General features: G+C 46.5%; 1 protein-coding gene across 1 annotated transcript in view; it reads right to left on the bottom strand.

Moving 5' to 3' along the window:
* Positions 1–23,034: 23,034 nt before the first annotated feature.
* AJAP1 (adherens junctions associated protein 1) overlaps positions 23,035–24,158 on the bottom strand; it is a 118,096-nt gene continuing 116,972 nt past the window's right edge. Inside the window, exon 6 of the transcript XR_004298154.1 lies at positions 23,035–23,058. The gene's annotated coding sequence lies outside the window, so the exon portion shown is untranslated. The remainder of the gene's footprint in view (positions 23,059–24,158) is intronic.

Raw genomic sequence — 24,158 nt, forward strand, 5'->3', positions numbered from 1 at the left:
TTTTTTTTGCATATGCTACAGCACTGTTTTTTTGCAATGCTCCAGCTCTGGTTTTGAAAAGACTACCATTTCTCCACTAAATTATCTTGACACCTTTATTGAAAGTTAATTGACCATATAAGTGTGATCCTATTTCTTGAATCTCTATTCTGTTAAGTTGATTTATATGTCTGTCCATATGGCTGTACCACAATGTCTTGATTACTGTGGTTTTATAGTAAGTACTGAAATCAAGAAGTGGTAAGGCTCCCACTTCGCTCTTTGTGATGGATCCATATTTGTGTCCTGTCCCCCAAATTCATATGTTGGAACCCTACCCCTAATGGGATGATGGTATTCAGGGGTGTGGCCTTTGGGAGGTAATTAGGTTTAGGTGAGGTCATGAGAGTGGGGTCCTGGGGATTGTTAGGGTTACTGCCCTTCACCAGAGAAGTCTCTCTCTCTCCAACCTCCATCCCCAGTCCCTGCTTCCACCCCACACCATGTGATCTTGAACTTCCCAGTCCCCAGAACCGTGAGAAACACATTTCTGTTGTTTAAACCATGCAATTTATGGTATTTTGTTACAGCAACACCAACAGACTAAGATACTATTTTTTTTTTAAAAATCATCTTGCCTGTTCTAGGTTTTTAAAATTTTCCAGATAAAGTTTAGAATCAGTTTGTCAATTTCAAAAAAAAAAAGTCTTTTTGAATTTTGATTGGAATTACATTGAATCTGTAGATGGATTGGGGAAGAATTAACATGTTGACATGGAGTCTTTCAGTCTTTGGACAAGATATTCCTCTCCCTTTACGTAGGTTTTATTTCTTTCATTAATGTCTGATAGTTTGCCAATGGACAGTTCTTGCAAATATGTATGCAAACATACATATATTCCCAAATATTTACATCATATATATATGTACATGCATGTACATATACACAATGCTCTACTATAGGATATATAGTGTACTTAAATATACTATGCTATGTACATGTATATATACTATGCTAAGTATATATAACTATAATGAATAAACATATATCCTCAAATATTTTGCTTGTGTGAAGCTGTTTTTAGAATTTCATTTCCCCTTTGTTTGTTGTTGTAATATAGGGCCAAATTGATTTTTGTATATTGATTCTGTTTTTAGAGAACTTGGTAAATTTGGTTACTTGTTTTAACTATGCTTTTCTAGATTCCTTAGGATATTCTACATACATGATCATGTCATCTGCAAAGAAAGACAGTTTAACTGCTTCTTGTCGAATTTGTATGCCTTTTATTTTTCTCCCTGTGTCTTTTTGTAGTGGCCAGGACCACCAGTAAAACAGTGACTAGAAATGGTGAGAACGGACATGATTCCTACATTCCTGTAAATGTTCAGGTTTTCACGTTAACAGTACACTTTGGTTGGTTGGGGTTTTCTTGGAAGCCCCTTTATCAGTTGAGAATGTTTCCTTCTATTTCTGCTTTGCTAAGAGTTTTTAACATTATGAGTGGTGAATCTTGTCAAAAGATTTTTACTAAACCACTGAAAGGATTGCATGTTCTTTTTTTCTGTCAATATAGTGAAATATCTATTGAGTTTTTGAATATTAAGTCAACCTCTCTTTCCTGGGATGAGCACCAGGTGGTGTCATGCTCTTTACATATGCCTGGGTTTGATTCCTTTTTTTTTTTTTAAAGATTTATTTATTTATTTGACAGAGAGAGACAGCGAGAGAGGCAACACAAGCAGGGGGAGTGGGAGAGGGAGAAGCAGGCTTCTCGCCGAACAGGGAGCCTGGGATCATGACCTGAGCCAAAGGCAGACGCTTAACGACTGAGCCACCCAGATGCCCCCTGGGTTTGATTTCTTGAAATTAAAGATTTTTGCACATATATTGATGAAAGATAATAGTCTGTAAAATGTTTTGCTTCTCTATTTGTTTAAACTTCACAGAACACTACAGGTTTTTCTTTTTTCAATTGAAACAATAAAGTATATTTTTAAAAGGCAAGATGAAAAGAGCTTATTTTAGATTTACCCACATATTTACCATTTCTGGTATGGATCTGAGTCTCCCTGTTATCATTTCTTTTCAGCCTGAAAACGTTGAACATTTCTAGTATGAACCTACCGGCCCCACATTCTCTCAGCTTTTGTTGTCTCTAAAAGTGTTTATTTCCCTCTTTAAATATGTCATTCCAGCATCTTCTGTCTTGCATTGTTTTTGATGAGACATCTGTGGTAAATCTTCACTTTGTTCCCCTGTATGGGACATATCTTTACTTACTCTGAATATTTTTAAGATTTTCTCTGCCACTGTTTTTCAGGAACTGGGTGACAGTGTGCCTTTGTGTGGTTTTCGTTATGCTTATTGTGCTGGATCTGTGAGGCTGCTTAGACCCGTGGGTTATAGTTTTATCATATTAGGAAATTTTCAACCTTTACTGCTTCAAATATTTTTCTGACCCTTTTTCATCCCCTTCTGGGACCCCGATCATACATATGTTACATACAAGACTTGATTTTTGCCCTCCAGGTCATTGAAGCTTTTACAGTTCTTTTCAGCCTTTCTTCTTTTTCTGTGTTTCAATTGGATAATTCCTACTTCTGTATCTTCGAATTAACTGCTTCTTTCTTCTTAAGCATTTAATCTGCTGCTAAGCTGATCCAGAGAATTTTTTTTATTTCAGATATTTTATTTTTCAGCTTCTAGAAGTTCCACTTGCTACTTTTTTTATATCTTTTACTGTCTCATTATTTTCATATTTCCCTGTCATACCCCTGAGCATATTTACAATTACTGTTTGAAAGACTGGTTGATAATGCCATCATCTCTGTGACTTCTGGATCTGTTTCTATTATATATGTTTTCTACATGTAATTGGTTACATTATCCTGCTTCTGCACATACATAGTAATTTTTTATTGGATGCTAGACATCTTGACTATTACATTGTTGAATGTCTGCATTTTGTTACCTTTTAGAATACACTGAGTTTTGTTCTAGGTGCAGTTGGGTTACTTGTGGATCAATGTGATCCTTTTGGGACTTGTTTTTAATTTCTTACAGGACAAGTCTGGAGTAGCCTTTTATCTATGGCAATTCAGCCTTACTAATGAGACATAACTCTGGAATCTCTCTGGAGTGTCACAGATGTTAAGCAACTCCACTCTGGCTGATCAGAGTTCAGGATTCCAGGAATACTATGTGGATTTCAGAAAATGTTTGCTTTGCAGGGTCTTGGTAGTTCTTTAGAAGTCTTACAGAATGTCACCCTTTGCTGCTTAGTATTTAGCAATACACTCCTGAGAACCTCTGAGCAGATTTCTTGAGTTCTTTGTTTCAACATGACTCTCTTCTCTCTCTCCACTTCTGAGCTCCTACCAATTCCAGCTTCTCTGTCCTCACCTCAGTGAGCCTGCCGTCTGCTTGGTTCCCCTCCTTATGCCACAGGATGGGAAGTACCTCTAGGGAGAAAACAGTTACCTCACTGGTTGCTTCTTTTATAGATTACAGTCCTATATTGCCAGTTCTCCGATGTTTCATATGTTTCATCCAGTTTTTTAGTTTCTTCTTATAGGAGTACAAGTCTTATACCATTTACTCTGGATTGGTGAAAGCAGAGATGTATCTTCCTGCTCAACCTTCAGTCAGTAAATCCAGCCCAGCCTTTTCCTAAATGTCTGGCTTCTCGTCTCTAATTACCTAGAAGACATCCTCTGCTCTGCCATCATCTCTGAGTCACATGTTCCCCTTATCTTTCCCTTCCCATCTGCTCTCCCTTCTAGTTCCCCTTTGTCTGCTAAGGTCAAAATCTTGGTCATCTTTAAACATTAACTTAATTGTCCATCTCTTTAAAATCAATTCCAGTTTCAAGCCATGCCAATTCTTCCTCAAAGATCTTTTCAGTCCACTCTTTTCTCTCCGTTTCTACTTCATCCCTACTGGGACAGGGCCTCATCCACCCCAGAATAGCTTTCTAAATGAGACCGTTGTGGGAGGCTGGGTGATAGCATGTATGTCAGAGGCAAAGAGGACCCCACAACGGTCTGCAGGGCTCTTCAAATATGTCCAGTCCCCTCCATATCCCATGTCCTGGGTACTTGCAGGGCCATATTAACCCCCTCCACCACATTCTCTCATCTTCTCGCATACTGTTCCCTCTTCTTGGACCACTCTTCTTCACCCCCGGCCAGCTATACTTTGTTTCCAAACATCTACTCATCCTTCAGTTCTCAAATCAGACATTCCTTCTTGCAGAAAGCCTTCCCTTTCACCTCTTCTACAGATGAGGTTTGGTGTCCTCCCCCTGGGTTTCTTTCCCTGGGGAGTATTTCTCCTATTTCTCAGTTTCATAATTGTCGACATCCTCTGTTAGATCCTAGGATGACGCTCGTGTGTCCCACGTATTCCTGGTGCTGCTACAATCACCTTCATTCATCAGCGCTTGGCACAGGATCTGGCACCGGCAGGATGCTCGGTACATATTTGCTGAATAAATGAATGGCCAGATAATTAAACAAGAGTGATGTTTACATTGTAGGTTCTTGATCCCATCAATGGACCCAAAACAGACTTAGAGACTTATAGAAAGTCAGAGCTACAAAAGACCTAGAAGTAACTTAGTTAATCTTCCATTCAGGGCATATGTCCCTTTGCCACTTCCTAGTAATTAATCAGAGAGGTTGTGTTGAACCCACTTACAACTGGGAATTTAATCTTTGTCATAGCAGCCTGTCCCATTTCCAGACTATTTTATTGTTCCAGATTGCACCAGAATCTTCTTCTACACAGCTTGCACCCATTGGTCTCAGTCTTCCCTGTGAATCTGTGTAAGCAAGTGTTATCTTATATTCCAATAATAGCTATCAAGTGTCTAAAGACTTCCTGTAGCCCCCAAATCTTCCTGCTAATGACAATGATTATCACTATAATAGCTAATATTTCTCAGGTGTTTACCTGCTTGTTTGAACTTCACAACAATCCCATAAGATGGTTCGTATTATCAGTACCATTTTAGAGATGAGGAAACTAAAGCTCACAGGGGGACCACACAGAGATAAAGAGAGATGCCTGAGGAGCCCCAGCTGTTCAGGGCTCCCCAACTCAGGTCCAGACTTATGAATGAGGATTCTGGAGGATTCCAGGTCCAGCCACCATCTGACTGCCACCAGGTGAGAGGCTTTGAGGGACAACCACCCAGCTAAACCAGATGACTTAGAGATAAAAATAAAATGAGCATTTTTGTGCTAAGTCACTAGATTTGGGGTGGCTTGTTATGTAGCAATAAGCCACTGAGCTCATCTTGCACTGCCCATTCAGGCCAGAGTCAGGTGTGGACGAGGTACATGCTCAACACATGTCAGCTGCGGCAGCTACCACTTCCTTGAGTACTACTATGTCAGTGATAGACACTGTTCCCTACTCATAAGATGAATAGGGAAGGGGGATGAAAAGACTAGGAAGGTAGGGAGCAGCCTGTCCAATCTGGTGTCTTTTGAGGGATGAGGGCAGCTTCCCACTGGCAGGAAGCATCCAGGCTTTGGAGACCCCTTCACTTGATTCTCCTGCCTTGGGTTATCTTACTCCAGTGTCAGAAACAAGAGGAAAAGCTCCCACCCCCCTTATCTGAAGATAAACAGGGGATTAATGAGATGCCAACAGAAGGGTTACAGCAGTAAAAGATATGCCCCTGATTTGGCCATTGTCCCACCATATTTTCAGAAGTTGACGTTGTTAGGTCTTGCTTGGGCAGGTTCTCCTTCTGGCTCCTTCTGTGCTCAGCCCCAAATCCCCGGCTACAGCCAAGGAGCTGCAGAGTTCATGCCTGTTCTTCTGGCACACAGCCAGGAAAGAGGGCAGAGGCAGGTTCCCTCTCCCAGGCACCCAGCACAGGGCCTCCCGGTGCCTGGCAGTTCAATTTATATGCTTTTGGTGACGTTTGATATTCTTACACCCATCACCAGCCAGAACCCAAACCTTAATGAAAGGGGAAAGAAGAAATCCTCTTTTGGTGATGAGTTTCCCCCTGGTTGGCTCTCAGACTGGCACAGATGACAGAAGAAAAGCTTTGGGAGAAAGCCACAGGTCTAACCAATAATTAAAGTAGATCCAGAGAATCTGGTTGCACCTGAGAAGTAAGAAGCCACCGTCAAGGGGAAGGTAGGAAATACCCATAAAATAATTAGGCTTTATCTTTTACTGAATAAAATATAACTTCTCCTGGTTGTCAGTTTCCAAAGGACTGCTCTTTTCTAGGCAAAAATTGAATTCAAGGGGGTTCATTCCCGGGTGAGTAGATGAAACAAAACCCCAGCTGTTTCCCAGGACTAACACAAAGACAGGAAATGAATGGGTTTGGAGGCTCTGTAAAGGTATTTGGAGCCACTGGAGATTTTTGTCAGGAAATATTTAAGGCCAGCTTTGTGATGGGCAGAAGAGTCAAGAGATTGGGCAGGCCAGTGATGGATGGCGTGAAGGGCGGTGCAGCTTGATCAGAATGATGCAGGAGGGATGGAGAGAAGGGTGGTTGCAGAGCCAATTCTGAGGAAGACAGATGGCCTGTGGGGAGAACGGGGCTCCCCAGTAATGGGGCCTTGGTGATCCCCTTGCCTTCCTCGGCACTGGGCAGCCCCCACACTCTGCTCCAGCTCCCCTCATCTATGTTCAGCCAAACACATCCCAAGACCCTTCTTTACTCACTGGCACATGTCCCTTCCTTCTCTGGGCCACCCCCCTGCCAGGCAGAGACAGGAGTCCCAGTGCGTGGTGGGTGAGAGGTAGCAGCAGTCTGGGACAATGGGGCTCTCTGAGCCTGGCTGGATCCCTAGTGTCTGTTTACTCCAAGATCATACCAAAAAACCTTCCACCCCCACCCAGCCCCACCACCTTTGGGATTTGTGCCTGACACAGCCTTGTGTGTGGACATTTCCAGCATGGACAGCTAGCTTCCTGGCAAGCATCCCAGATGGCCATGGAGACAGCTCCATGTTCTGTTCCTCCCACGGACGCTCCCCGTGAGCCATGGCTCTGCCTTGGGTGGCCTTTTCCCTTGGCTGACTACTGGCTTGGGTCTCATTTCCCTCCAACCCACTGTCTGCATCCTTTTCCCCAAACTCTGCTCTGTCCTTGTAAGCCCTTTGCTCAAAGCCCCAGTGGCTCCTCCTCACCTGAAGAAATGATTCTGCCCCAGTGGGGTATATAGGGCTCACCTGGGACACCTTCCAAAACCAGAGCCATTTAGTCTGAATGTGAACTTCTTGTTCAGGTGATCCAGTGTGTGACAATTGAATGTGTCCCACTGGTCCACAGAATGAAGTGTGAATGTCTGAATCCATCCTTCAAGGCCCAGACCTATCTCCATAACCTCATCGAAATGATACCCTGGACAAACCTCTGTAGCAGATGGGTCTCCTTCAGGTTGTCTCATGTTGCCACTAAGCTGGGAAACCTTCCCACCTACCCCCTACACATTGAAGCCATACTTTCCCTCCAAGACCCAGCTTTATCTTCATTTGGATTCCCTAGAAACCAGCTTGAGGGGTACTTCAGTGCTGATGCTTTTATTGGAGGGGGTAGATTCTAGAAGTGCATCAGTTGGGGTGGGGGAAGGGAGGTGATGTGAAAGGGAAATGAATGCAAGATGGTGGTGCGTTACCGTGCTGGCCACAGCTTCCCCCAAACACACAGTGGGGTTGCTTTGTCAGGTAGGGCTTCTCTAGAGACATACTGGGGGAAGAAAAGAGAAGAATTTACCCCCTTGCTCCTTCTTTCCTTCCTTCTCCCACTGGATGTTAGCTCCCGTGGTCCACTAGCAAATCTTGGTCAGGTGACCTAGAGAGTCAAACAGATGTGGTGTGGCATCCTCACTCCTGTTGGACCCCTCAGGTCTCCCAGGCCCACTTATCTGTAAATTTCATATGTGTGAAGCACACGCTGTCTTGGACTTCACATTTGGATTCTATCTGACTCAGTATCCCTCCTGCACCTGTCAGTGAGTCTTCTTCCCAGAACCTACAAGTCCTCCAGGAATGTTGGTCGAAGAAGACCTCTCCTCCAGAGGACTTTGCAGGATCCACCCAGCCACCACCAGCAAGTGACTTCCTTGGTAAGTGGCTTATCAGAGTGGTGAGTAGATAGGTGCTAGAGTAGGACCACTGGGTCCAGGTCAGCATGTGTGACCGTGGATGAGTTACTCACCTCTCTTTCTCAGTTCCCTCATCTGTAAGGCTGGAATGACACTAATGCCTCCTTCCTAGTGTGGTTGTGAGGGGTAAATGAGGCAATGAAGTGGTAGTGGTATGCTTGGTGCTGGATCTGTGGTCAGGAAGGGCTCTGTCCCTCTTGTGGCGGCACCAAGAAGGAGGAGGGGGAAGTTCAGATCCCCTTGGAGGGCTGCACACCCTCTGGCCTCAAGGCAGTTCCTTCTTTCCCTCCTCGTCTCCAGCACGTTGCCCCACGGGGGTACATTGTGCCTTCTTGCTTCTATGTGATAACATGACACAAAAGGGGGATGTGGACCATTGCAAGATGTTGCTCACTTTGGTAGCCACACCCTTGGGGGGGTTGGCAGAGCCTTGACTGTCAAAAAGAGCCTTTTGTCAGCAAGACTGACACTTCATCTTTGACCTCCTTTACAGAAAAATAAGTAGAAAATTCTGATTTGTAAGTGAAGCATCTGCTACCTGGTTAGACAGGCAGGAAGAGAAGACATGTCCAACACAGAGGTGGTCTGGGGGCCAGTGGGACCCGACTGGGAAAGGTTGGGTCTGAGTTGGCATGGTCTCTCTCATATTCCCCTGGCTGGTTTACCTTTGCCCCTTGGCCCCTGGCCATATGCACCGCCCTTGCCCCCCCAACCACAGGAGACAGGTCTATGCCTGTTGATATTCTGAAGAAAAGCGTCACACTTCCCATTCACCGTGACCATGGAGCTCCCCTCCACACTCCCCTCCAGCCTGACCTGAGCTGGGGCTTCCTTGGAAGATGTAAAACTCCCCACTGCCCCCCATGCTCTCCCCCAGTGCCACATCCTTCCAAGTCTGTTTCCTGTGTCATTAATTCCAGAATGAGATGTTCATTTGCTCTTTGAAAATAGCATTCGGAGCCATTCAAACAAGCCTCTTCGGCTCAGATAAATCACAGAGAATGGAAGGGGAGCTCAGAGTTGTTTTTCATTTAGAGGAGCCCCGCTCTCCTGGAAAGCACCCAGGGCTTCCCAACTGAAATACAGCCTCCTCCTTAATTTCGTTCCACAAACCCCCTGCCCACTGTCAGTTTGATTTAAGTGGTAATTCAATCCCAAAGTGAGCAGCCCCTTTCAATGCTTCTCATTACTTTTCTGCATAATGTTATCATATATAAGGACCTGGGCTGAGGGACGCTCACACCCCAGCCATTACTCATGCACAGTGCCTGGTATGGGAGCTTGGCAAAGGTCTGGTTTAGGGAATCAGGTGTCTGCCTCATTCTTGGGGGCAATTGTGGTGTGATCTCTTCTCTCATGGGAAGAACAAAGTTCAGCTCAGGATAACAATTCATTATTTTTTTTCTCCATGACCCAAAGCGATATAGTATAATGGTGGCCCCTTGCTAACTGGGGAGGATGCATGATAAGCCAGGTCACAGACTGAACCACCTCAACACAGAACAAAAACTTCCATAAGACAAGGATGAAGCATTCTCAGAATGCTTGGGTGCTCTCCTGACTCAGCAGCTTTTGGTGATGACAAGACCCACCAAGCCTGCTGGTATTAATGAGACCCGTTGGAGCTGCTTTGTGTTCCTAGGAAGATCTAGCCCATGTCTACAGCTCATGTAGTGTCATTATCAAAAACTCATTATCTAGTAGTTTTTCAGAAGTTCTTGTTTGTGTGGAAGTGTTCTCAGTGACCACACTCAGGGCGATTGACTTGACAGCAATCAGCCAGATGTCCACACAGCTGGTTCTTGTCAAGATGCGTTACCAAGCCAAAGAGAAAAAGTGAACCAACCCTAGCATCTCTCCAGCACCACGCTGAGGTCCAGGGGCCTCCCGGATGAGTGATGGAGCAGAGGGGCAAGAGCCAGAGCAGTTCAAGTATAGACTCACTCTGTGTCGCAGCTGGGATGCAGTTTCCTCTGCACCATCTCGCCCCTGCCTCTGGCTCTGGCACCTCCAACTTCACTCCCCAAATCCTGCAAGCCTGGAGAACTGCTGCTTAGAAGGCCAGAGATTTGGCTGCATCATTTCAGCCAAGTTCAAAGCCTGATAGTTAGGAAATACAGAGAGATGTGGTGAAGAGGGAGCACAAAGCACAGGGTCTGGACAGATCCGAGAGGAGAAGGTCCTTTCCATATCCAGACTGTCTTGGGGAAAATGTGGGGAAGAACCCACTGGATCACAGGCCAAGTTGACAAAAGTGTTTGCCTCCTTCTTGATCAGTGCAGCAGATCCTAATGGGGCACACCGTGATGCTGCAGGGTAGAGCGTGCAGGAGCAGAATAGGGAGCTCCAAACGTCAGGGATGAAGTGAGAAGAAATAAGGAATCACAGATGCAAACACGGGGAAAAAAAGAGGCACATCTCTGCATTGGCAGCTGCTCCCTGTGCAGAATGATGTATTCAGAGTTACCCTTTTTTTAAGTTTTATGACAGCATATAACCGTGGCAGCTGCTTCACCTTTGTCTGGCAACCTGAAACCAAAACAAAAACACTATTCTGGGGACAGTTACTTTAAAAAGGAAGTTGTGTCTCCTTCTGAAGACCAGCTGGGCCTCCAACAAGAAACCCAGCTGCCGCAGAAGGAAAAGGTGGTGCCACCACTGCTCCAGTCTTCCCTGGACCAGCCCCTAGCCTCACATGGGGAGGAGAAAGAGCTTGAACCTCTTTCTGGACTCACCTGCCAGCCCCACTACTCTTTCTTAGGGCAGATACAGAACAAGGAAAGGGAGCACAGATTTCAGACTAGTGATGGCATCTCCCTCTGACTCCCTGATGCTCTGGGCTGAATTGTGTCACATGGTCAAGTCTTAGCCTCCAGTAGCTCACAAGGAGACCTTATTTGGAAATAGGGGTACTGTAGCTATAGCAAGTTAAGATGAGCTCATATTGGAGTGGGGCCCTAAATCAAAATGACCGGAGTCCTAATGAAAAGGGGAAATTTGGACACACACACACACACGTGCACACACAGGGGAGAACACCACAGGAAGATTGGAGTTCTGCTGCCACAAACCAAGGAAAGACCAGAAGCCAGGAGAGAGGCCCGGGATAGATGCTTCCCCAGAACCTTCTGAAGGAGCACAGTCCTGCTCATCCCTTGATTCTGGACTTCTGGCCTCCAGAACTGAAAGACTCTAATGTCCTGTTGTTCTAGGCCACCTAGTTTGTGGTACTTTGTTCCAGCAGCCACAGCAAACCAATAATCTAGGTTAAAAATCAAAACCCAAAACCAAACCAAACAACAACAAAACAAAACAGGGGAAAGGGAGCCTATGCTTCACTTCTGGGGATGCCTCGACTGCCTCCTGACCAAGTTGCTGTTTTAGGGAATATTCAGCGTGGGTCAGTTCTAGGAGCCAACCATGGTAGACCAGATGTCTTGAATGACCAACATCTGGTCTATTTGAAATTACCCTCTGCAGAAGGGAGGCAAACCATAATTCCCCTAAATCAGGGTTTCTCAACGTAGGCACTGTTCCCATTTGGGGCCCGATCGTTCTTTGCTGGGGGCGGGGGGCACTGTCCTGTGCATGATGGAGGTGTAGCAGCTTCCTTGGGCTCTACACGCCAGATGCCAGCACACCTGCCCTCCCCAGCTGCAGTGACAACCAATACCAGATGCCTCCCAGGGGGTTGTAGGGGGAGCAAAGTCTGCCCTTGATGAGAACACTGTCCTAAAGGAGCCTATCACACTTTCTTAGACCCCACGCTCTTGCTTCTGAAGCTAATGCATGAACTAGAGAGCCCCTGTGGGCTGTGGGATCTAGAAGCCTACAGTCTTTCTCAGCCTGGGCCATTCCTTTGGCTGGTTTTGTAGCAGACCCAACACACACCTTTGATTGTTAGACTCCTGAATTGGCTTTCTCTTGCGGGAAATGACATGGAGCTCCCCAGCTTCCCTCAAACCTATGTTCCTGCCTTCTTGGTCCAGAGTTGGTGGGGACACTTGCTAACGAGATCCTGTGTAACACACCACATCCCTGGGATGCTCAGCCCATCTTCCCTGCGACTGGAGGGAAGTCTCTCTAGCTATTGTCCAGCACCAGGAGGCTTCTGTTGTGTTTGTATATTTGGAAAACCATCACAGTCGACTCTGCCAAATTCATTCAGCCATTTTGGGTCCCCCTATTTATTTTCTTGGCTTCAGTTCAAAAGCAAGAGCTTTATGCACTAGTAAATGGATACTAGAATCCCAATTTCCCCCTCTCACTGGTGAGCAAATTGAGTTTATTTTAATGGTATCCAGGCTGTTGATTTGTTTAAATCAATTCAATGACCAAAGTGGTATTGTTTTTTCTGCTTGTTAAAGACAGTTATGTATCCCATTCATCAATGTGTCTCAGGGCATTAAGCCCATCACTGATTCAGGAGAGGTTTTCCCTGGGGAGCCTGTGGTCACTTCAGCCATCTGCCAGCTCACAGCTTCAGAAACAAATGGAAGCTCCTGGGGTGTGCATAAGAACCAAAGACAAAGGCACCACTCCAAGGTAAGACAGAAAGGAAACTTGCGTGTCACCATGGGTCCTGTGTGCTGGAGAAGGCAACATGTAAATTGTGTATCGATTCTGCAGTGGTTATGGGGTGGGGGTAGGAGACAGAGTGCCACTTGCTTTCCTGAGCTGATTAGGGGTAAATAATGCTCAACCGTAGTTGCAAGGAATGCTTTCAATTTTTTGCCCATCTGCATCTTTAAATGTTTTCCTTTTAAGAAAAGATTGTTTAGACCTTCTTTCTGCAGCTCTGCAGACCTTTGGCTGAGGTCCTGATGTGCACGTCAGCTCTTTTGTGTTGACTGATCCCTAGGACCGTGACTCCCAGCTCCATCCTTCTTGTCTTTCTGGGGCTTGTCTTTGGCCTTGGCAATGGCTTCACCCAATAAAGAGAACCAGAAAACTTAGCAATAAGTTAATCATGCCTTAGACACGTTTCTCTGGGGGGTGGGGTTGGGTGAGGTTTCAGTTGAATAGGGGTGGACCGGGTGAGGTGCTGGGTCCGGTGTAGCCCCACCCATCCTGGGCTAGAGGCGGTTCACAAGCTATGTGCCCTCATGGTGCCTTGGTCTGTCCCATCCATTAAATGGGACAATCACTGATGCGTATGACTTTCGTGGTATGTTCATATGTTCAAATAATTCCAAATATGTGAAAATACCTCAGACATGGCCAAAGATGCTTAGCAGATGTAGAATGCATTGGGGCTGAGGAGCATCGCTTTACTGAAAAGAAGGCCTTATTGTTCTTGCTTTCTTAGACTAAGCCTTAGTGTCAGCTGGTCTAGGGGCATCCCTGGGGCCAAAATTGCCTGTGGTTAAGGACTGTTGCGCTGGCTGCAGGACCCTTACTCACACATAAATAGCCTCAAGTGAACCTGTCTTTCGCCCTCTGTAAATTCTGTGCGTTCCATGTATCCCCTGGCTCCAATAATGGAGGCCCTTTGGAATTTCTTTCCTCAGCATAGGCACACAATTACAAGCTTTGGGCCCATCTTTTCCCTAGGAGGTGGTTTCTTCAGGAAACTCTGCAGATGTGAGCTGGACTCAAAATGTTCGTAAGAGTGCAATGGAAATGCCCAAGCCTGCTCTTGCAGATGCTTGTGGTCTCAAGCACAACACTGTGGGACGGTCTCTGTTGGTCCAGACTCAGTTATACCCAACCCCAGGGCCCACACATGGAGATCCGGAAATGTTTTCTTACTCGTTGAGGTAGGAAAGCTTTGTCTTGAAAATAATGCAGATCCGGGGAGGAGATTTTAGAATCTGTGAACTATGGCATAGAAACACGAATGCCCATATTCTTAGAGTTAGTCTCAGATAATATTGTTAAAAAAAAATAAATGAACAAATAATATTTTTTAAAAAAGCCCTTTTGAGGTCATGGCCTCAACTCATGGCAATCCTTTTCTCATTTTTTTTCCATATTATGTTTTTTTTTTTAATAGCAACATCAGAGTACTAAATATACACAGGAAAGTTGATATAGGTGTTGCATGTACAATGTTTTTCAAATACATAGCTTTGAGATACAGAAACAACTTAAAAAAATCTGGAATAAAAGTTAACCTGTTTGGAAATCACACCCAGCCCCCCACCCCCACTCAAATATATCATGTCATTTCTGTTTATTAACATGATTATGGTATGCATTTAAAGAAAAACACAACAGTAAACTACAATAGTTTAACTTGCAAGAAGATGGCATATAAATATGTCTATAAGGACAGCTGTGGTATATATACGTATAACACTTAAACAGAGAGGCTTTTGTTTTGCTGTTGAAAAATAACAAGTGCTCCATGTAAAAGTATAAATAAACAGTTAACAGTTTATTGTATCAGAAAATAATTTAGGAAAATCAAAATAAACCCAGCTTTACTATACAAGAGGAAAGGGGGAAAATAAAGTTCTACAACATTTAACTTAAAACCTGTGAAAATAGGCCACTGTGGCCATCAGCATTTAATTTCTCGTCCTGTGGTTCAGGTTCATGGTCTGTGGGTTTTCCAGTTCCATGGGTGAGCTGGGGAGGAGGAGGAGAGAGATGGGCCCGTCTTTAAATGTATGTAACTAGACCTGGCAAATTGAAGTGTTATTCAGATGCACTAGGAATGTGGAAAATGGAAATGGATCCCTCTGTTTCCCAGACATGTGTCACATAGATGCCCCATGTGAAAAATCCAGCCAATAATCTGGATGTTTCTCTGGGTATTCTGTTTTATCCCACCCTAATGCCCAGGTGTGCCCAGTGACTTGAAAGCAAAACATCCAAATGGTTGACTGCCTTTTCCTCTCCCAGTGGCACTCTAATGATCGATGGTGAGCTTAGTCAGTGACAAGTTAAACCAGCAAAGAGGCATTCAAAAGCTAATTGGACTTTTTTTGTATAAAACATACACAGGAGCCAGATTTGTTGACTCGACTGTGCAGCCATGGACAGATCTCTGCAACTGGTCCCCACCGGTTCAGCGTTGAACAAACTGTCTCCATTAAATGAAACAACAGTTGAAGGGTTTCAGATATTTCCCTTCTGTTTGGTTATTGATAGTTTCTAAATGTTTTGCAGTAAACATTTACTCCTTCTGGAAAAAAAATGTAAAAATAATTTAAAAATATGATCCATGCTTCCTCTAATGTCCAGTTTAACACTTCTGGGTCTAACTCATGTTTGAGAAGAGTCCTGATCAATAGCATGTGTAGAGAGACTTAATCTCTTGCTGATCCATACCTCAATCCAAAGTTAAGTAAACTTAAACAACTTAAATGACAAGTTGAGGTTGTTAAAGCTCAGGGAAGGCTTTGTTGTTACTGTTCTGCTATTCATTTGAGTCATTTTAACTAAGGGTAACCGAGTTCTGGGCTCCAGCACCCGCCATCTTGCTTTTGTAGGGAAGGTGGGAGAAGGAAACGATCCAAACGGGGCTGCCAGAAGAAAGGGAAAGCAAAACAAAACTCTGGTCTTTAAGAAAACAATTACCTGCAGCCCAAAGCTGGTCACATGTTTCCCCCAAATCTCTTTTTCATTCCAAAACTTCACAAGTTCCCACATGTCCCTTTCACCATGACTGGTGAGTGTTTCAGGGAGCAACGGATGCCATGGATGTTGTTCTGTCTTCCCACCGAGCAGAACAAACACCTGAGGGCACATCAGGACCTCAGCCTAAGACCTAAGAAGTCTGTGTCTCTGAAACATTCGCTGAACCTCAAGCCATTCCATGTCATCTTGCGCTTGGAATTCATCTTTAAGGATCGATTCTCTGGTCAGTTGACTGAGGACCAACTTTGTTAAGGGCCTTTCACCCTTCTGAGGAAGCAATCCAAATGCAGTGAAAAGAAAACAAAAGGCCTATTTTTTAATGTGTCTGTAGGTCATGACAGTTCAGTTCAAGGAGTGTGTGACCAAATGTGGGATCTGCTATGCCGGCTGACTTTTCAAAAGCCGCTGCCCATCCCTGTCTTTAATGCCCTTCACCGGGAGAACAGTTGTGCTTCTATGTGGAAGTGGCGTAGTACCTAAGAGCACCTTAGACCTGTCCTCTCCAGGAATTCCATGTTAAGTTCGTGTTTCCCTGCTGTAAACTCATCAAGGAAAACACTCCTGTTGCTTTGTAGACCTTAAGTTGTAAGCCCTCACATAACATATTAGAAATCTATATGCATAAGAGAAGAAAATGCAGAGTGGAGTTCCCAGCCCAAAATAGACTTTGGAGGCAGATGGGGAGGGTCCCTTCTGGTGGCAGTGGTGCTTCACAAAACCTGGCCAGGAACAGTACTATGGGCTTGATGTCACACCCTTCTGTGGATTTTAGCAGCCTACGACTTCAGCAAAGCCCCTCTCTCCTACTCCTGATGGTCCCTCAGAGTTTGGAAATGGAGGTTGGATGTTATAACGGCTTTGAGATTGGCCCTTTTGGCTTGCAATGATTGCAGAGTGAAGGACACATTGTTGTCTTAGAAATGGGACAGTGGCCCAGGAGGGTGGTATATGTCTGGCTTTATGGTTCCCTGCATAATGATTTGAAATAATTATACGAGGGTCCCTCAAAGGGTTCCCCCTTCCTAGACTTTTGTAGCTACAAGTCTTCATGGTACATGATGGTGCCCAAAAGTAGATGTTAGGACTGCATAGTGTTCTTGCTTCTCCCAAGGCTAAAGTATTCCCCGATTCTCTGGAAGCAATAATTTGCCAGATTCAGCAAGACTGGAATGAACTGACCAATGAACTGACAGTTGCCACCCCAAAAGCTATAAGCATTAACACCAAAGCATTTTATTGCAGAATTTCAGAAATCTGACAAAATCTAACCAGTGTGATCAGCTGAGTTAATGTCCATATAAGAATGAAGTTTATAGGGATTTGTTATTTGGTGTTGCAGATATTTACATGTTGATTTATGTGTGAAAATCCAGGTCTCCAGGGGATCCTATTTTAAGAGAAAGACCACCTGGGACAAACCTAATTAACTTTCAAACAGAATTTCCTACAGTCCAATCCTCTGCATCATTCCCACCACACATTACTCAGCAGATGTTTTACTGTGAGATTCAAGATATTGGCAAGAGTGAACTCAGCCCCAGGGGATGTCTTAGCAACTCTCTAGGCTTATTATATTAACCTATTTAATTTACACTATTCATGGTGTATGTGTGTTCTGATTCTACCCTACACAGAAGAGATAACATGACTATTTATACATCCACTGACCCTCACCCCACTACTCACTAGCTGTTTAAACTGCCCCAACCCCGAGTGCTCATAAACCTGTATGTCCCAGATGGGCAAGGTCGGCCAGTTTAAACCATGTCTCTTAAGCTGAGGTTGTCCCATACGTGACTTAGATTTATGGTTCATTCAAAACTATTCTCTTGAGTCTACGCACACTAACTCTTGGAGCATTTAGCTGGGGTGATCTAAACAATGATGGTTCTTTGCCTACACCTCTCTTTACCCACTCCTTACACTCGAATGCAAACGCTAACCCCAGAAAGGCAAAACTATGCACAACCATGCTCCACACTTTTCGGAAGGAAGGGCTGGTAGCATATTTCAAAATGTCAAACAGCTATTTAAGACCTCGCCAAAACCCCACGAATTGTGCTGAGTGTAACTAACACACAAATCTTGGCTCAGAGCAGGGGATGAAGAGCAAGTTTGTCTTCATAGCCGGAAGCACATCAATATAAAATAAGTCAGGAAGAATAATCAAAAACTCAGATGGTGAGAGTTTTGCTCATTTATGTGGGCTGTGCTATTTACATTGGAAAACAAACAAACTATCAAAAAACAGTATGGCATAGCAAATTGACAAACTGCACCAAAATAACCATTCCAAAATTACATGAATCATGGCGTGTTTTGGAGTATCTGCTTACTTAAAAGCAGATGTTGTTTAAGAAGTACGTTGCTAAGTGTGATCAGTATTGAGGGTGAGCTTTGGAAAAGGCAGCTGTCTTCTCTTCTTTACCAGGAGGGATGACTCTCCCTGGGGCTCCCAGGGCCCTGTGGGCTCTGTCCTTGTCCTTGGATTCTTATGTCTTCCTTGAGAATTGGTTGACCTAGCTAAGAGTCGACAATGTATGTATGTGCACGGGAAGGGGTCCATGGAGAGAGGCAGCGCTCGAGGAAGAGAGAAGTTCATAGCCTTGCCTCCCTGCCTCCCCTGCAGGGCCACTCCTGGCTAGAATGACGAGGGGTTTGGTGAGAAACAAGGTGGATGGTTTGTAATGACTGGGGCATCTCCTCCTTGGCACTGCACTGCATTTCCATCCAGGAGGTAGGAGCAAGGCTTCCTTATTCTCTTAAACCTCAGACCAGCCCTCATTAAGCAACTGACCATTCCCAGGAGATGCGGACAGCCCCCTCTTCTCTTCCTGCCATCACTTTGCCCCATTCTCTTCCTATCACTTATCCTTCTCTCTGGAAATCACTGTTTTTGGCTTCTATGTTAATTATCGGCCTCCTCCTAGAGTAGAAAGTAAAACCCATGAGGGCAGGACTGTGTGGCCAGCATGACAGGAGTTCAAGCCTTTGCATGAGCAGGTGAATGGCAAGTTCTGGCAAGCCACAAAGAATCGCTTCTCTTCCAACTGCATCTGTGAGTAGTGTCTTCTTAAGGGACTCATGCAGTGAAACAAGAATGACCCCAGTGCCCTTCCCCACTGTGACGTGTGGGGTGACTCGGTGGAGACAGGGCGGGGGGAAGACACCTCAGGGGAGTGCCGACACTCACTCATGCTGGGACCTCCCTGTTGAGAAAAGATGATGGTGTCACAATATGGACAAAGAAAGGTATGTACTGATGCCATGCGCTGAGATGAAAGTCATGGGAAGACCCAGCCAGACCTGACAGGGCTGCAGGTCCCAGCCCTGGCTCCTCGTCTTATCTCCCAAGAGACTGGGATCAGCCCAGCTTCCTGAGCTGCTGATGATACTGGACCATCTGGGAGAAGAAACAAAATAAGATGGAGTAACTCCATGGGCAGTAAGAGTCACATGGAGACCTTACAAGGCAAAAGGGTCAGTTCTCCATTATGTGCTTTTCTTAATATGACAAATGGGAATGGACATCCTCACACAAAATTCCTGAAGACTAAAGCCTAGACAGAAGATTCTGCCTGACGCTGAAATGTGGCTGAGAAAGAGCAATGTATCTGTGAGAAGGAAGAGTGCTCAAAGATGTCAAGGTCACGGGGGTAACTACTGAATTCCTGGGGGTCAAATTCAGAGTTGGTGGGATTTGCTGATAGGTCCAGGTTTCTGAGTTTCAAATGCTCCATGAAGGACTGAGATAAACATCTAGTCAAATGCAGCATGAGATGTCCACCCAAACTCAAGATGGGGAAGGACCAGAAACACTTGGGAGAAACCAAGGCTTCCTAAGAGGTGTCTACTTCCCACACAGGAAGGACACTGACTATGGAGACTAACAGCCCTCCGACGTGCGTGAGGGGTCCCCACACTTCCACACTGAGTGTGAGCAGGCTGCAACCGAGGAGGAAGATGCGGTGGGCACACGGCCCGGCTTTGCCCTGGATGCTGCTGGAATCCGAGCCCAGTGGGGAATGACCAAGAAGCCTTCCCGGCTGAGCCTGGAGCCCCTTCCCCTCGGCACTCAGAGTTTGTCAACAAAAGTAATTACACCCATTATTTCAACCAGATAAAAATGACAAATGCACAAAGATTAGAAGTAATTAAACCTAGAAACAGGCTGGACTGGACAGCAGAGTGCCCAACGCCCAGCCTAATTGTTCAGAAAGTTTTATGGTAGACGATGGGCAGTGGTCTGTGTGTGGCAGGGGCCACAACCACGGATTTCAGTCACTGAAGGGATGAGACGGAGGTGGACAAAAATTGGGGGACTTACCAAACTATAATCTCTTCCTTTGAGTACTTCTGTTGAGGGACAAAAAAAATCTACAGCAAATGTGAGGACCCAGCAGATGGAGGGAGGCTGAGGAGAGCAGAGGCCAAGCAGAGCGTGGCCCCAGGCTACGGACAGACGGCCTGGACACAGCCTCCACATGGACACACAGAACGCCCGGACCTGCGTGCCTAGGGCCTCACTCCGGAAACGCCTGCCCAGTCTCACCTTATAGACGTTCTCACGGGCAGAACTGAATTCCTAAGCCTTCTCGCTTTCCGTTATCATCCCCTTGTACAGAGATGATGCTTCCACGTTTCCAGGTGACCATTTAAAAGCTAAAATCCCTACACACACTCCCTCAATCATCCTGCAACAGTAGCCTCCCCGAGGTGGATTTGCCTTGCCAGATGTCAGCTCACAGCAGACTTCCTGGTGGGGACGTGCAAACATGTGCGGGCCGTGCGCGTGTGGGGCGCCCGGCCATGCCCTGAGCGCGTGCCCAGCAGGGCTCTCTGTGTCTGGGGGGCTTAGTTATTTTAAGCTTCCTTCGAAAGCTCGGCAACACATGGTGCTCTGGAAAGAGTTCGGGTGTCGGGAGTGCAGCCCGAGGTCCGAGGAAGGGGCTGAGCAGCAGTCGGACGGGAGGGGTGGACGCCAAATTGCGGCATCATCAGGAATCCCGGGTTCCTGCTGTCGGTGAGCAAATAGGCCCCCTGCCGCCACGTCCTTCTCGCTCGGGCTCCCTGGAGCTCAGGGTGTCGGAGAGCAGAGGGTAGCTTCCGTTGCCCCCGCGGGCGCGGACAGCCCTTGCCTTGCACTCACTGAGCTGTGCCCACCTGAGTCAGGAAGGCCCCCGTGCCACCTCCAAAAACCTTCAGGTAATGGGATGGATGAGCGGGGTGATGGACGGAGAGAGGTGTGCCTTCCAGCGCCATGCAGGTGAGCCCTGGGAACCTGGCGACGCCAGTGGCAGGCGCGTGCGGTCTCCACACGTGCCGAAGCTTTGGGGGGAAATGACAAAACCAAAACCCAAACCAAAAATCGGACTTCCCCATGTGGCGAGCAATTCCAAACAACACAGACCTAGCACTATGGTTTCTTCCTTCCCTGGCATCGCTTTGGTCTCCCAGATCCCAGGAGGCGCAGAAGCATGTTTCAAGGTGTTGTAGAGGGAGACTGAGCCCGATGGAAGAAAGAGGTCACCAGCCTGGCCAGTCAGTGGGCACAAGGTTTTCTGCCCACCTGACCTTCAACCTTTCGACCTGGTCTGCAGGGCATTTCACGAGATGGGCTCCCACACCCTCCTGGTGAAATCAAAGTCACACGTGGGCCATTCATAGAAGGCAGGCCACCAGCACCTAACCTGGGATCCCTGTGAGGAGAAAACAGTGTCCGACGGAGCCTCCCATCCCTCACAGTGCCCCCTATACACAGCACGATGGGACACCAGGGCGCCATTATGTGGCCGGGATTGGGAGGGAACTGCCCGCCCCAGACATGGCAGCATTTCTAATGAAGTATGTGTGGTTGGGATTCCCTGTCCCGAGGCTCCAGCCTCGAGCCCCTATTTCCACCGGGAAACCCCACTGTGGGATTCTTGATGGCAAAAACACAGATGTTGACCAACCAGCACCAGCGCGAGAGAGCATCTTTGCTACAGTCCCCAGCAAGACTCAAAGCCAGGCTTGGGTTCTAGAAAGAGCAGTGACTTGTCCAGCAACGTGTGGGAGACAAATGGGAAACACGCTATAGGGCACAGCTCCCGTGGGAGCAGCCTGGATCCTTTGCACGTGGAATTATTTCTCATTCTCAAATGAACGGGGGCCCTTGTGTATTTTTGAGTTCTGTTCTGACGTACGCACACACATTATAAGGATATATTCCTTTAATTTTTGGAACTGGAAAACTTTCTTTAATTCGGTCTATGCTTATAGGACACAAAGATGGTCAAGAATCCACCACCCACCCAAGCTGACGCTCAGCCCCGTTTGTAAGCAGCCAGCTACATAAATGTGTGCGTGGCTGTTAGGTAGTTTCTTCAAACGATTAAATGAAAAAAAAAAAAAGATCGTATTTATGTCTCTCTCTCTATATATATATGTATGTATATAAAACCATGACATTCTTAATTCTGGCCCAAGATAATAAAGTATACATCTAGTGCCACTCACCAAATACCAGCGAATGCAGGATGTGTCACTGGGGGGTCTGTTGGCGTGGGTCCAGGCTGTCCCCCGGGATGGATGGCAATGGGATACCCGGTCACCAGAAGGAATATGCTCACTCGTGGAACTGCATTTCCAATATATGCATATATATGCGTGTGTGTGTGTGCGTGTGCGTGTGTTCCTGTGTGTGCGGTATGTTGCCAAAGTAGAAAACACCAGTTTATTCTGTTCGTACTAAGCGTGTTAAATAAATCAGATTCTGTAACCGATAACATTTTTTTTTTAAAAAGGAACATTGAAGATCTTCAAAAATTGCTACAGTACAAAAAAAGTGTGTGTGTGTGTGTCTGTGTGTATTTATATATTTATATATGTATATTAACCAGAAATAGCGACTCTATTGGAAGATTCCCACCCCGTTTTCGGTAAGATTTCTACGCGTGGTTCGCTTGGCTTCACCTTGGTCACCAAGTCCTTCGGGTCAGTACATGGCACATAATGGTATTATTGGCAAAGGTTCAGAATCAGTTCAAATCCCAGGCTCCAGGTGCTTCCTGCTGGCCTTTCTTCTCTGTCTCCAGCTTCTTCCTTGCTTTTCTTCTTTCTGCTCTCCAAAGACAACTCTGGCAGAAGGCAGTCCCCCATAGGCGTGAGCATTTTTATAAAAATATATTTGGCCTATAGCGTCCTGCTCTTTGAGCTCCCCACCGGCAAACTGAAGCGGTAGGTATGGGGACCCTCCCCGTAGAGAGTTTAGTTTTAGGTTTTGTGTGTATGTGTGTGTGTGTGTGTGTGTTTTAATTTTTTTTAAATTTTATTTATTTATTTTTTTTACAGGTTCACCAACGGAATCCTGTGTGGAAAGAAAACAAGAAGAGATTAAATAGCAGGGAGCCAAGGGCAGGATGAGTCTGTAGAGCCCCTCTGAGCCTTGCTGGCTTGCAGACACCGGGGTCTCCTGTCCTGGGCACCGGGGATTGGAGCACATGCTAGGAGTCCCAGGGACCTCGTGCTAATCACAGAAGTTGATGGTGGAGCTGTTGCTTCTGCCCGCAACAGGAGTGGGTCTGGGCTTCCTAAGAGGGGCTGGGACCACCCCTGCGTTAACTACGAGGGGGCCGTGCACCACAAGCCTGCAAGCGACTGCATGCACCCAGTGCCAGGCTGACCCCCTTCTCAGCGCCTGCCCACCAGGAGCAGATGCCGCCCGCCCCATTCCTGGATGGCAGGAAGCAATGGGCTCCATTTCAGCCCACTGCTCAGCTGGAGGCTCACTGAGGCTGGGACTTGGGGAGATTAACCGGTTGCATCAGAAAAACTGACCCCTGGGTCTCCCCAAGAGGTGATCTTGCTGAAGAAAGAAAGAAGACGAGTGCTTGCAAGCCAAGTCAGCTGACTGCAAAGAAGGGCAGCTCTTCCCAACCTGGGCATACCTAGTCTCAGAAAGTAGGAACCCCAGAGTCTTCCCGCCTCAGTGACAGACCCCAGAGGTCAGCATCTCCCAGAGAGTCAGAGACCCGCGGCTGTTCTGGGCATGGCCAGGGGCGTTGGAACACGCCATGGCTCAGCCTGGAGGCACTTCTGCTGGAAGGATGGGGCACTATTTCTCTCTGCTGTCACTTGGAGCGCCCCCCCCCCAGCTCACAACTACAGGAAATGAGGACCCTCAGGCAGTACAAAGGGGGAGGACTCTGCACGCTCATCTATGCCGCTGAGACAACTAGATGGGGGGCAGTAATTCCAAAATAAAGCCCAGAGGCCGTGGGCTGGAGCTCTGGCAAGTCCGCGGGGGTTCCCGGCCCCGCAGGACCGGCCCTGTCCTCGTCACTTGCTGAGCACTTCACCAGTCAGACGGCTGTCCCCTCACGAGGGGAAACACACACACCTGCAGCCCCCTCCAGAGGCCCAGACGCAGGTCCTCGGGTAGGGCTGTGGATACGGGTTTCTACAAGC

This window comes from Phoca vitulina, unplaced genomic scaffold (assembly GCF_004348235.1).
Source record: "Phoca vitulina isolate PV1807 unplaced genomic scaffold, GSC_HSeal_1.0 scaffold2, whole genome shotgun sequence".
NCBI lineage: Eukaryota > Metazoa > Chordata > Mammalia > Carnivora > Phocidae > Phoca > Phoca vitulina.